This window comes from Thermobia domestica, chromosome 3 (genome assembly GCF_964235325.1).
Source record: "Thermobia domestica chromosome 3, izTheDome1.hap1.1, whole genome shotgun sequence".
NCBI lineage: Eukaryota > Metazoa > Arthropoda > Insecta > Zygentoma > Lepismatidae > Thermobia > Thermobia domestica.
This window is the reverse complement of record NC_137456.1, coordinates 287,775,454-287,789,725: the sequence shown is the minus strand read 5'-3', so window position 1 is coordinate 287,789,725 and position 14,272 is coordinate 287,775,454.

The following is a 14,272-nucleotide window of genomic DNA, read 5'->3' as shown; positions in this document are numbered from 1 at the left end:
ATATAGAAATATATTTTCAACGGAACAGAAAAAAAACGTACCAGCCCAAATTTGAACCCGGATTTCTCCACTCAGCAAGCAGACGTCTTACCGACTTATTCACGGCATATTTTCCGACTTCTGGTTTTGAAACTTTATATACACCGCGTGTGTTACGTAACAACGCTACGAGATGTCCTTACTGTTGTGTTAACACGCGTTCCGTAAACTTACGAAGCCACTCCTTTAATCCTCAATCAATTCGACGTATATATATATATATATATATATATATATATATATATATATATATATATATATATATATATATAGAGAGAGAGAGAGAGAGAGAGAGAGAGAGATATGTTGGTGCACCAGTAAGCTTCGAAGAGTACAGATTAATTTATTCTTGATTTTAGTCTACAGAACAAATGCTTTTTATGAAAGCAAGGGGACTGCTACCTATAGATGGCTAAGTGAGCTAAATAAAATTTAAACTTCAAATGGAACTGGGGTGGCTCACCAACAATGGCTGATTTAACACGTTTGATAACAGCAGTGGGAATAGCTGATTTATAAATGCAGTAGATAGAGCCTGTGTAGTGTAGGTAAGTGGATAACGCGTGAGACTGTCATTCTAAGGGTCTGGGGTTCGAGTCTCGGCCTAGACTGAGTTAAAATTTTTCTAGGATGAAGACTATAAATGATGTTCGCGTTTGATACTGAAAGAGATTTATCCTATGAAGGGAGAAAACCCAAGATGAGGACAGGGGGAAAGACGGACACTGTTTATCCTTAAGTGTTAAAATTTAATTTATTCCCATGTCTTTTGCTCTTTCCTCCTTTTCTCATTTTGTTTAGCTTTCGGTACTTTTTCGGTTTCTGCATGAAGCGTATTACTCTTTTCGTTTTCTTTGCATTAATTCCTATCTCTTTGAACTTAATGTGAATGAAATTTCTGCAGATTTATCTCGTGGTTGTTTCTCTAAATGATGCTCTCAGATAGTAATACTTTTTCCTCCAAGTGGAGGAATATCCTGCCCTGTTATGTTTTCGGCACGTATTTGCTGTCATGTTGGTTGTCCAACTATCAGACATAGAGTGTAACTATTCTACTACTGGAAAAAGCGATCATTTCTTATGTATCCAACCTCCACTTATTACTGTCGCTGATTGTACGTTACGAGCAAAAGAATTTATGGTTCAGAGACTTGAACATTACGGAAACTAGAGAAGAAATATTTAGAGAGCTTCGAAATGTGGTGTTGGAGGAAGTTGGAGTAGACAAGAATGGACGAAGAATAACAAACAGACATTTTAAAACAAATCGGATTGAAGAGGGTGCTCCTAGCCACCATCATTCGTAGAAAGGACAATTGGATTGGACACATCTTGCGAAAAAAAATGTCTTCTTCATACCGCCATAAAAGGAAAGATAGAAGGAAAACGAGAAGTAAAATAGTGAGAAGAAGAACACAACTTATTGACGACTTGAAAATTAGAATAAAATATTGTGAGTTAAAAGAGGAAGTAAAAAATCGAGAAACATGGAAGAAGTATTTCCATGCCCAAACTGATTATTAAGAAAAAGAAAACTTATTAGTCCCAGGACCTGCCAATAGGCAGAAAATTTAATGATAATAATAATTCTGCTGCCATATGTTTTATAATTGAGTATCTTTTGTTTCTATTATATTGCTATTTGGAGAGTGGTGTTTTGTTGAGAGTGCTCGGAATTGCAGTGTTGTGTCTTTTTGTTTCAGTGTGTGTTGTGCATCTGGATCCGAAGAAAATGCTGAATAAAGGTTTATCTATGTGCATTGCAACGCAATTTCACGCGCGTATAAAAGCAAACCTATTTTGTTATGTGCATGTTATGAACTTACATGTAAAACTAAGGAAAAAACTGACATAAGGTATAAAGGCTTATGAACTTAGTTTGGTTATATGAGGGTCCCTGGTTCAATCCCAGCTCGCACCGTGTGAACGTTTTGGTGGACAAACACCGTTCTCGTGTTTATTCGGGGCACTTCCGTTTCCTCCCACTTTCCGTGTTCTCCGTGTTTACGCTCCGAGTTCTAGGAATTTGAGAAACTGACCATAAGTACCATATTATGGTCGAGAAGTCTTTGATAATTTATTTAACATTAGGCAACTTATCAAGTCCCATCTTTCTGCAGCAAATGTATCCAACGATAATGTCTATATTTTTCTATCCCTTTATATCGGGCTTGTGAATAAATTTGCTGCACTAAATTGTACATAAAGATTCGTAGATTAAGAAAAAGAATAAAACATAATTCATAATATTAAACTGATTAATGTTGATTTTGTAAACTATATATTTCCAGCCTGTACTATTCATTTAGTTCTTGCAACAGCAATTCGCATTTGTCTATTATTGCTTTGTAACTACATAGAACTAATTGTTTAAATAATATAATGAACTACATAATGAAGAATCTTAGTGAAAAGTAAGTGTAAAAACTTCCGTGAATTCAAATAATGTATTTAAAGCTAATATATGACATTTTGAACACTCCTGCATATATTGTCTTTGCATTTATTTTTAAAGCAATTTTTAAAATTATAAAAATGCAAAATGACGAACTGGGCAAACTGATAGATATACATTATACAAACACTTTAAGTATTGTTTTCGATCATCATTTATGAACAAATCTAATTATATTTCTACAATGTGATTTTAAACAGGTGGGAAATTTCACCCACCCACCCACACACAAATATATATATATATATATATATATATATATATATATATATATATATATATATATGTGTGTGTGTGTGTGTGTGTGTGTGTCTGTGTCTGTGTGTGCAAAGCGTGGCAGCTATTTGAGAACAAAATAACATACGCAGTAAAAGGAACAGAGACTTAAAATAGAGCATTTAACGGCCATTGAACGAAATATGTACGTAGTGGTAGAATTAATACAGGATATCATTGAGTGAAACCTCCATCTGCCGCAATAACCGCCTCTAAAACATGTTGAAACCGTCGGCAGTAATGAATGAGTTGGGTAATGGAAATGTTTTTCATAGCATACACAATAGCTGCTCTAAGACCCGCAACAGGGGTGTGTGGATGCTTATTGAAGGCCCTCTCTACCATGCCCCAGACGTAGAAGTCCAAAGGGTTGACACCACGGAAGCTGGGAACCACATGTTTTGGTTGACGAGGTTGTGAAATGTCGTGGCCAATTATTTTTGGGTTCAATGGGCCTTATGGACGGGTGCGGAGCCCTGCTGAAGACACATGGTCTGCCAAGTGTTGTAGCAGTAAGCACATGCTGTTGTAACGCATGCAAGCAACGGCGTTGACTCTGGAACCTTGACTAAAGAAATGTGTAGGCATGACGTCGTCGTCAGTGTTCACGACCCCCAAAATTGTCCCAGAGGCGGGGAACGTAATCTGAATGACGGTCGGAACCTTCTCGGGCGTTTTACATAAGCAGTGGTTATTTCTGCGATTCGACTTTTGGTTCTGGACGAAGATTTTCTCATCAAAGAAGAACCATAACATTTCTGGCTGCTCGGGATTTTTCAAACTGTTTCAAATTGTTCAAAAGGCGCCTGGCGCGGGTCACTCCCTGGTTCTCGCGGACATGAACTAGCCTCTCCGCATCACGTACTACTTGTAATGGAGGTCTTCGCACAGCACACGTCGAATGGTTGCCTCGTTAACCTTTTTCTCCCTTCTTAGTACCGTCATGGACTTCCCTGGGTCCGCTTCCACAACAGTTTTGACAAAAACACCAAATTCGGGAGTATTCCTAACTATAAAATATAATATGTAATTACTATATTTATTTTTCGTATACATCGGTCTTCTCCTCACACAATACCTGTGATTGAATATCGTTTTTTGAACACTACCATCCTTCAAAGTATCTAATATTGAAAGTGAGAATGCTTTGTCATAAATAGGTTCATTGTGATACGTAATAGTATATCTAGTTTTATATACACCAAGTATATAATTGTAATGCAAATTGTGTCACAGGTATAATTTTTCTAATCTTCGATCATGTTTTTTTTTTAATTTTTGTTAAGTGTGAAATTTATTCTAATTCAATGATTTCAATCAAAACTTTAAGAACTGATGTAATTGTGATAATACTTAATGCTAAAAGTTCTAAGAATGTGTAAAATTGAAACTTATATAATGATACTCGTTCTACGATTGAACTGCGATAAGAAATGCATTATTTGTTTCATCTTTTATTTTGAGAAATATAAGGCACTCAAATGATAATACCACTTAACTTTATTAATTATCACTAAAACTGAATTAATGTTCTAGAATTAAGCAATTGAAATTGATAGCACCGAGTTTTATAGTACTTCTCATTTAATCATAGTTTAATTCTGTTATGAAATTGTGTGCTATTAATAAATGAAGGCAACTACCTAAGTGATTGTTTAGCTGTGGAGTAATATTCCATTATGAAACACTTTATTTCTCAATAGTCACGTAAATGTTACCAGATAGTTGCCAATAATGATGAAAGACACCAATGATGTGCCACGTCAGTTCATGCAAACAGACGGATAATTTAGTACAATTTGTCCTACTTACTTCTCCACAAGGGCAGTTAGTGTTTCTACAGAAGGTAAAGTTTAGATTTCATTAGTTCTGGGAAAACGAGAAAAATGTCAACTTTTATTCTGTTCTATCAGCTTAACTTTTCCCGACTTTCTTCGGTTTAAAGATTCTTCTTTGTCTTTAGTTTTCATCTAAAGGAGGTAATGAAGTTGTTCCTACACTTTCCATCAGGGTCGGCCTGTTTCCAAATGTCCAGAGTTTATTACGAAATCTAGAGCCAATCAGGATATAAGGGTAACAGGAAAGAAAATAATATATGAATATTGAACATAGATGCACTCTCATGTAAAGCGGTACCATATTCTGTCAGTAATACAACATGTTATTATATTAATATGTATATTCAGGTCAGAAACAAATTATTTACCCTAGAGTTGTGCAAACTGATATGGACTAACAAGAAACTTCATATTAGTAATCCAAGTGGAATTTGATGAAATTTGGCAGGAAAATAGTACACATTAAATAAGTAAATACCTGCCTTTTTCTGCGGAGAAGCAGTTATAGGTGACCCCTATCCATCATTCTGAAAATCGACATTTGAAGGGTAAGAAGAAGTAGACCGAGTTGTACGAAATTGTGCGTTGATATTGTAGACGTAGAGTGAGGAATACGTCTTTCGTATTTTGCTAAAAGAGAAAATGTTGGGTGGAAAATAGATCTCTTCAAACGTATGATTCTTAAATATCAAAATTTGTAATAGGGTCTAAATATAATTCAATAGTGCATAGAGAGCAATGAAAAAATCAAAGAAATAGTGTTTAGAGACAATACAGCAATTTAAGGAAACCATTTTTTTATCAACTCGACATCGACTCTACCAGCGCAGGAAGAAATGTGGCGAATTGACGAAACTGCGCAAATAAATATTATACTTAAAGAGACCAATAAGTGTTTCGTAATTATAGGAAAAAACTGGTTTGGTAGGATACAGACCGCTACAATCTTACGATAACGTAATATTAAATATTGTTACGAGCGTAGTACTCAAGTATCTATAATACGTTAATAATTTTAACGAAACTGCCTTAAAGAAGAATGTGCATAAAATAAAATAAAAAGCGTGTTTAATTTTAGGGAGCATAAGCCCCGACCAAAAATGGTTAAAGTTGGCACCCGAAGGACAAGAAGATATATGCCAAGAAGAGTACAATTGTGCATAGAGATTGCATACGTAAATTGACGAAAAACTTGTTTCGTATTTTCCTGAAAAATAAGACGGTTTTGTGGGGGAACTGACCCCTCCAAACGTATGATCATGAAATATTAAAATTTTAAATGAATGTAATTCAAATTCAATTAAAATATATACAGAACAGCAAGAAGATGTCGTTTAGGGACAAACAAACGAAAGGACTTTTGTATTTTATTGCGGAAAAACAATGCGTGTGCAACGTGCGGGCGAATTGCGTGCGGAAAAACAATGTGTGTGAAAAATTTACAAATCTAGACCACTAGCTCAGGTAGAACATACACGCATACCCGCTGAACGTTGCAATTATTATAATCTATGAGAAATGTAACTTTCATAACGTATTCAATTGGTGAACGCACTTATGTCCGGCTGTTGTATGGGCCTCATTGTAAATCGATTTCAGCTGTTGCTAGTCATAGGATGACAGCTTGTGTCATAGTGCCTACACCTATCTATATAATACGAAACCACGACAGATATTCTCTGTTAAATTTCTGGACGTGAATTTATATATTTAACTACTACTCACGAGGGTTGTCTAGGATGCGGCCTCTGAGAGGGATATGAAAGTAAAATCATGAAACGAATTATGACGAATGAAGAGTAAATAGTAATTTGTTTTGCATGGATCACAAAACCAGGGCCTATAGCTTTTAATATTTCGTTTGATAATCACTTTTATTACAAATACCTTGCATGTTATATTACATATACACAGTTTATGTCTAGTAGTACTGATAGATAATGTGTTTACTCAGAAAGCTTTCACAGTAGCAGTAGTCCATGAATAAACCCTTTAAAACATAATAATCTCTTGCACCAACCATAACAAATCAGCAACATTTCCACAAATATAACATTTTGGTAAGCTATTCATGTTGTAAGAGTACACCATAGACGTCTGAAAGTTTGCTCATTATTTTGGTTTACTGGCAATTACATATTAAGCTTATATAAGAACGTCTCGATATCGTGGCAAGTAGAATTGATTATTCGCCAATGAATATAGTATGATATTGCAGTTGCCTCCACCGAGAAGCAGGTAAATATATATTCCATGGAGAATTATTACAGAATTTTGTGGTGAATTAATCATTTCCCCTATTTCTGAGTTCAAATATTCAGTTGTTTCATTTCCAGTGGTGCATGTGATAATAAACATGCCATCGTTTTTAATATTTTTAATATACTATTTCATATTTATTGCTTTACGGAAATGGAATTAAGAATACAGTAGTTTGTGAAAGTACTGTACTCATTTAGAACATTCAGAGGATAGTGGCAGATATAAGTGAAAAAGATTATATAGATAAATTGTTATATTAGTATTACGTAGCACAAATACGTCTTGAGAGCTTTTCTAGGATTATTAGCTTATTTTTGCGTATTGAACCTAAATAAAGTTTTGTTGAAATTCTGCATGAACTTTAGACGCTTCTGAACTAGACTTTTTCAGAAATTTTGCTATTTTGTGATCAAACGTTTGGAGAGCTATGTGCCAGAGACAACAGTTTTTAGAGGAAAATAAGAAACGCCTATTCCCTGATTTTCCATCAACTCCATTTGCGCACTAGGGTGGATAAAAAAAAGTTTTTTTCGAAATCTATAACGAACCAGACGGAAAAAGTTGCCCACCCATATCAGTAATTCACTGATTTTTTTTTTCATATTTTTCGGATAATGCCTTCGGGTGCCGTAATTGCCCTAAAAAATTTAAAAAGTCAACATAGGCAACACGCATTACACATTATGTAAACAGTGTGTTTCATCTTCCAATACCGTTCGGAAGAGCATATTTCTCTATGTAGTCGATCTTCAACTTTATGTGGTATACTGGCATCACCAATATGCTCAGCTCTTTTATTATTTTAACCACAAAATGGCTTAAATTAACAAATAACTTGTAATGCCCCTTCCACCTAGCATACACAGAAAGCTTACAGTCCGACAACTATAACCATTCAAAATAATAATAATAATAATAATAATAATAATAATAATAATAATAATAATAATTATTATTATTATTATTATTATTATTATTATTATTATTATTATTATTATTATAATCGTCAGACCGAATGCAATCCGATTAACACCTAGTCGATGGGACACGGACCGCAAGATTTAGTTCTCCATCGTACAACCCGTCAGTGTGAAAGTTAATTATCATTCCAATATTTCCAAAACACAGTAAATTCCAATATAAATAGGAAACAAATTATATATATACAAAACAAATAACGACAACATAAATTCAATTTTAAATAACAATTTTATTAACAAACTTGGGTTGGGTATTTACACTATTGCGTTAGAATAATGTAGATACACTAACGAAATAATACAACAAGAAAATATTATAAAAAAAATATACTAACAAAATGACAGAGTGAATCTATATGCAGAAAAGTTTCAATATACTTTAATTCTATATAGCAAAATACTTTCAAAAATTATTCTTCAAAGAAGATTCTATTTGTCAACCAAATACAACTGGAATAAGTTACGTTAATGTCCTCTTAATATCAAAGATTGTCAATAATATTTCTATCAACGTTACTTGAAATCAGAATTAATAAAGTCAAGCAAAATTACTAGAATTTACTATCGCGCTTATAAATTTCACTTTCTTGACGAAGAATTGACAAGATCAAAGTTACTGAAATAATCAATTTCAAGAAAAATAAGTATATATAAGCTCTCTTATACTATATTAAACAATTCTTCTTTCATATGAACTCACAGTCTCAAATTTTAGAATAGTGGAATGAAAATGTTGAAAAATCAAATCTTGATTATACATATATTATTCAACATTTCATGCAATTCTCAGTCAATAATCTATTAATATCTATAATTACTCTTTTCAATAAACGTTGAATGAGAATGTTAGAGGAAAAAATATTTGCAGTCTGGTTTTCTAACAGCAAAATATTATGAACACTCAAAATGGAACGAATACTAACTATTAACTGTAAAAGAAACCAAATTAAACTGGAAATATTGGAATTATTACGATTTTCCCAAAAAAAAAAAAAAAAGGCCGTCAGTTTTGTCCCCCCGTACTACTTAACTCCGCGAAAGATCAAAATTGCAGAAAAAACTAAGAATTTCCGTAAGGGTGAAAAAACGTTGGAATTGCATTAGCAATACAACCTGGAGTGGATCACAACTCAGACAACCGTACAAAACATAAATTTGAACAAGCCACAGCGACTACTTGGAATAAGTCAGAAATTACACTCACCTTGACTTGTTTCGAATATGGATTTACCTTCAAAGTGTAACCCTCTCTCTCTTCAGGTAATATGGCTTCCGTCTGAGCTTTTCTGATATTCGAGTAAAATCAGATTGGTGGAAAAACGTCAGTTTTCTAATGAAAAGTAATTCCTCACAAAAATCTTTCTGTGCCTTAGTTTCCAAACGAAAATGTAAAGCAAGAAAGAGTTATTACTGGTATTGAAACCAACTACACCAGCTAATATCCAATTGGAATTACTATTAATGTGATGTAATGTGAGGCTTTCACTTGGCAGAATAGGCCCCACGGAACACTGCCCTTTAAATTCACTATTCCTCTGCACAGACGTAACAAAAATGAGAAAATAAGGTTATAAAGCAAATAACTATCTGTACTATCAATTCACAAGCATGAAACACACTCTTTAAGAAAACTTTTACACTCCGATTCACTCTCATAACTTAGCATCCACAAAACGAGAAAAGAAAAAGAGCCCGTTTGACTTGCCACTAAGTTTGCTTGCGAGAATTAAATAGTGAAGGAATATTTCCACTGATCACTTTGTTTTATATAACTGACATAACACCAATATGATTTCATCGATAGACGTCGATAATACACACATCACACCAACAGGAATAACTACGGTGAACAATTCTCAATTAAGAGAACCCCTGCCGAAACGAAACTACACTCCATAGACTGAACAATCCTCCCGTTATACAATTCGAACAGAGCAATCTCCTGGCTATACAATACTCCGTCTGGGTAATCTTCCGGCTATACAATACGAACACAATAAAGTAGCACGGGACCCACTTTAGTTTGTAGATTCGGTTTCGATGACCACGCCCACTATTCGCGAGTGCAATCTTTTCCTCTAACAGTCTTTCCAACTGTCTTTATTTAAATTTTCAACATAGTTTCAATATTTTTTCCTCCTTCCTTTCTAACTTCTTTTACTATTTTCTTTTCTTTAAAAAGAAGAAAATAATAAACAAAGCCAATGATTCTTACATATCCAATACTGACTCTTACAATGAAATATGAGTAACTCAATCTAATTTACAGAGTTTTTATCCTTCATTCGATTGAATTCTTCTTGTGTCGTGTCCATATTCGTCGGCCTCATTCCGCACGAAGTCGACACGGCACAAATTCAAACGAGGAGGTGACTGAACGTTATGCTCCTCTGAGCCGCCTACCAAATAGACAATAAACGTGTTGTTAAGACCTAAATAAATAAATAAAATTTGGATTACGAAGTATTGTTTTGATCAGAGGTGGGAATATATTTCCTGGAAAGCTGTCTTGCTCGAATAAAGCCATCTCTTTCTTAAAAACCATATTTCTTCTCGAGTGCTACTGTAGTTTCTTGTACCATCCTTTCCACGGCCTAGGTATGACATGGAGATTCCGTTACCGATTTAGCTGCGACTACTGCACTTTTGATGTTTTCTTCTACATTTAACGATGTAAGTGCCTTATTCAAGGGGGGTTCGTTGACTTTCACGGAGGACTAGCTTATCATATCATAATCAGTTTCAAAGTTTAAGTCAGACGCCACAAATTCTCGAATGGATTCCTTGGGTACCATGGCGCAGGCCTAAATTACTCGTCTCCATCCAAGAGTCCGAATAATTTGAAAAGCGTCGATGATCATCTCATGCAACATATGTTCAGGATGAGAGAAAAAGCTATTAGTTTGGAGCATCGAAAAGATTATTTTCGCAGATTATCCGGTAAAATTGCTGACGAAAGCTGGTCGATCTTTCACCAGTCATCTCTTCGTTTGAGCTCTTGTTTATTTTAGGCCATTTCATGGTTAAAATAAGAAAAGTGCATATATTGATGATTTCAGTATAGCACACAAAGTTGAAGAACGATTACATAGATAAATATGCTCTTGCGAACCATATTGGAAGATAAAGCAAACTGTTTACAAACTGTGTAATGCGTGTTGTCTATGTTGCCTTTCTAAAAGTTTAGGTCGATTGCGGCACCGGAAGACACCGTCCCAAAAATGTGAAATAAGTTCAGTGAACTACTGTGCACAGTTTCATTTACTTCGTTACCCTTCTCGTTGGCCGCGTCAACTTTCAGAATTTTGGTTGAAGCCTTTGCCCTCTAAACCGTCTTTTCGCAAAAAAAGAAAACAAAAAATAATATAAAATAAAAATGAAAAATAACAATAAAAATAAAGCACGTGTAACTTTATTTAATATGAAGTATGTACCTGCCAAATTTGATCAAAATCAGAGACAAACACGTGGGTAGTGTTCCTTGTAAGTGTTATCGTATTCCATAAACTTATCCATTTCAGAATGTGATTATAAAATAATATTATTAATAACTCATACAGAGTTAAAACGCTTCTTTCCAAGACCAAAATGAAAAACAGACTAGAGCCATAGTGGCAAATTCAGATTTAAGTACATTTTAATTTTGGTTCATAAAGGAGGATGGAATAATTTGAAGTAAAATTACTACATATAAATAAGTGTTTGTTTTGTTTTAATGATGGTCGGTTATTGAGGGGAAGGGGTCGGTTAACGAAGTATATATCCGGAAATACCACTCTGCAGTAGACCTTTGCATTGTATCTTAATTACCCTAATAAATTAAACATTGTGGAAGAGAGAAAGGAGGTATAGAAGAAATAGCCGAAAACGCCAGAAAGAAAACAAATGAAAGAAGTATTTGTCCCTCTTTTTCATTGGTCTCTGGTGATTAGCATAACAAAATATAGCAAATATTTTAAATGCAAAAGTTGGATTGAATTGCTTTATAACGAAAACCTAGTAGAATTTGTAAGGCCTTACATTTCCGGTTTCATAATCATACGTAAAACATGAACAGATTCCACTTTACCTGTGGAATGAAAAATTATATTGTTTCTCGAAATTTGGAGCATCAAATCCGATTTTTATTCTAACAATAAGTAGTGATCAAAAAATAAGTACATAGAAATCAAAATTTTCACGTTTTCTAGTAATGGCCACAAACCTGGAGAAAATGGGTGCACAAGTGGTAATCGTCTTCATATATATTCAAAATGACGTACTAAGTATAAAATATATTATGCATTTGATTTACTTATTTTTCGAACCCTTCGGTCTTTGTGTCACGCAATAGAAGTTATATAATATCATTCACTCAACATTAGGATCTTTCAAATCATCGAATATTCAAGTCTAGAATGCTTTCTCACAAATAGGAACTGATTTCGATACAAAATATTGTAATAAATTTTGTTTTGAAAGCATCCAGGATATAAGTCATGTAAATTGTATCACCAAAGAAATTTTATGAACATTAGACTGTGGTTTCTTTAAATTTTGTTAAATGTGAAATATATTTTATTTATTGATTAATTTCAAAAATATGGAGAACAATTATTGCTATAATTAATGCTAGAAGTTATGCGTATGTGTAAAATGTAAATGCATATACTGAGCTTTCGTTCTATGTATAAAGTACAACAAGAGATGGATTATTTGTTTGAGTTCTTAGTAAGCAAAATAGGGGAAACCGTATAGTCGTTGGCACTCTGACTATTGGCACTTTCCTTAGTTTTTTCTCTTTACTAAGGAAAAATGAATACGTGTTGGTAAAAATTTCCTGCAGCTGGCAGCTCTAATCCTCTCTGCCCGCGTTCCCTTTGTTTGTTTTGTCGGGAACCTTTCAGTTGGAGGCAAACTCTAGTCGACAGTGGAAGCTATTTGGATTTTTCAATTTTGCAGGTAATTCTTATACTTTTTCTTAAGGATATCTATCAGCTTAAAATAAATGTAATTAGTTTGCTATTGTTTAAAATCTTTTAATATTTTTTGCAAGAGAGGAATTGGGTCTACTAATCATTCCAATGGTACATTTTCAAGCGATTTGTTTGTCCTTGGAGTGAATGCATGGGGTGCCAATAACTGTACGTATGAAAATATAAAATGTCAGTTATTAGCACTAGAGTGCCAATCACTGTCTCTGATGCTGAAGAATAAAACAGCTTGAAAACTGTCCGATAATGCTTTCCATCTCCACATCTATTCTTGGTCAAATTTTGGTTTCCTATTCTAATAAGTAACAGTTATTGGCACAGTGCCAAGAACTGTATAAATGACCATGCCAATGACTGTAGGGATTTGCAGAAGAATTGTTTCTGGTAATGAAATATGTCTAATATGCCTATTGAAATTATTTGTTCATGTAGTCTAGTCCAGGGGCGGACTGGCAAAGTTTGGCCCACCCGGCTGAGTTACAGAGTTAGCCCACCATCAAAATTTATTATAATAGTTTGAACGTTGAGTTACAACAAGAAAATATTTTTCAAAACTCAGCTAGTCGGCCATGAAGTGCGCGTGGTCAGACACAAGAATAGTTATTAACAATGGCGAGCTAGCCTAAGTCAATGTGAATAACGGTGTAAAGAAACTCCGGTAAAGAAAAGTCTGCTGTGAGATTCAAAACGTTAGTCCCAAACGTCTGGACGGTTATGGACATTGTTGGTGTTAGCAACATGGGCATTTAGTTTCTACTTTTTTTTAAATGGTAGGGCCTAGATCAATGTCAAACTTAAATTATAACATATAAAATTAATTACGAAACGTTTTCTTATTGTTGCAGAAATCGGCACACAATGCCAAAGATTGGGAGAAAAAGGTATTCACTATACCAGAGAAGTGCTTCCCTTGAAGCAATATCAAAAGGTGTAAGAATAAAAACAGCATCGAAACAGTATGGCGTTCCTCGGTCTACATTACAAATCCATCTGAGAAATCAAGATGTGAAATCATCTTCCGGACCACGACCCATTTTAGAAAAGGAAGAACCATTGTTGGTGGAATTGTTAATAAAATGTGCTGAAAAGAGTTTTCGCAGAAAGAAACAGGATATTCTTAAAAGTGTTCAGGACTTTCTCGTGAAACATCCTCGTCCTAATCCGTTTCCAAATAACATGCCGGGAGATGGATGGTATAAATCGTTCTTTCAAAGAAATCGTAAGGTTGCGGAAAGAACGTGCGAATCTGTTACAAGTGCGAGTGCTTGTGTAACAGAAAACGACATAAGATCATGGTTTCATAATATACAGAAGTATTTTGAAGCCAATAACATTACAGATGTTCTGCAGGATGCAACACGTGTTTACAATGGTGATGATACTAACTTTTAGCTTTGTCCGAAAATTGGAAAGATGTTAGCGTAAAAAAGAAGTAAGTAAGGTGTACGA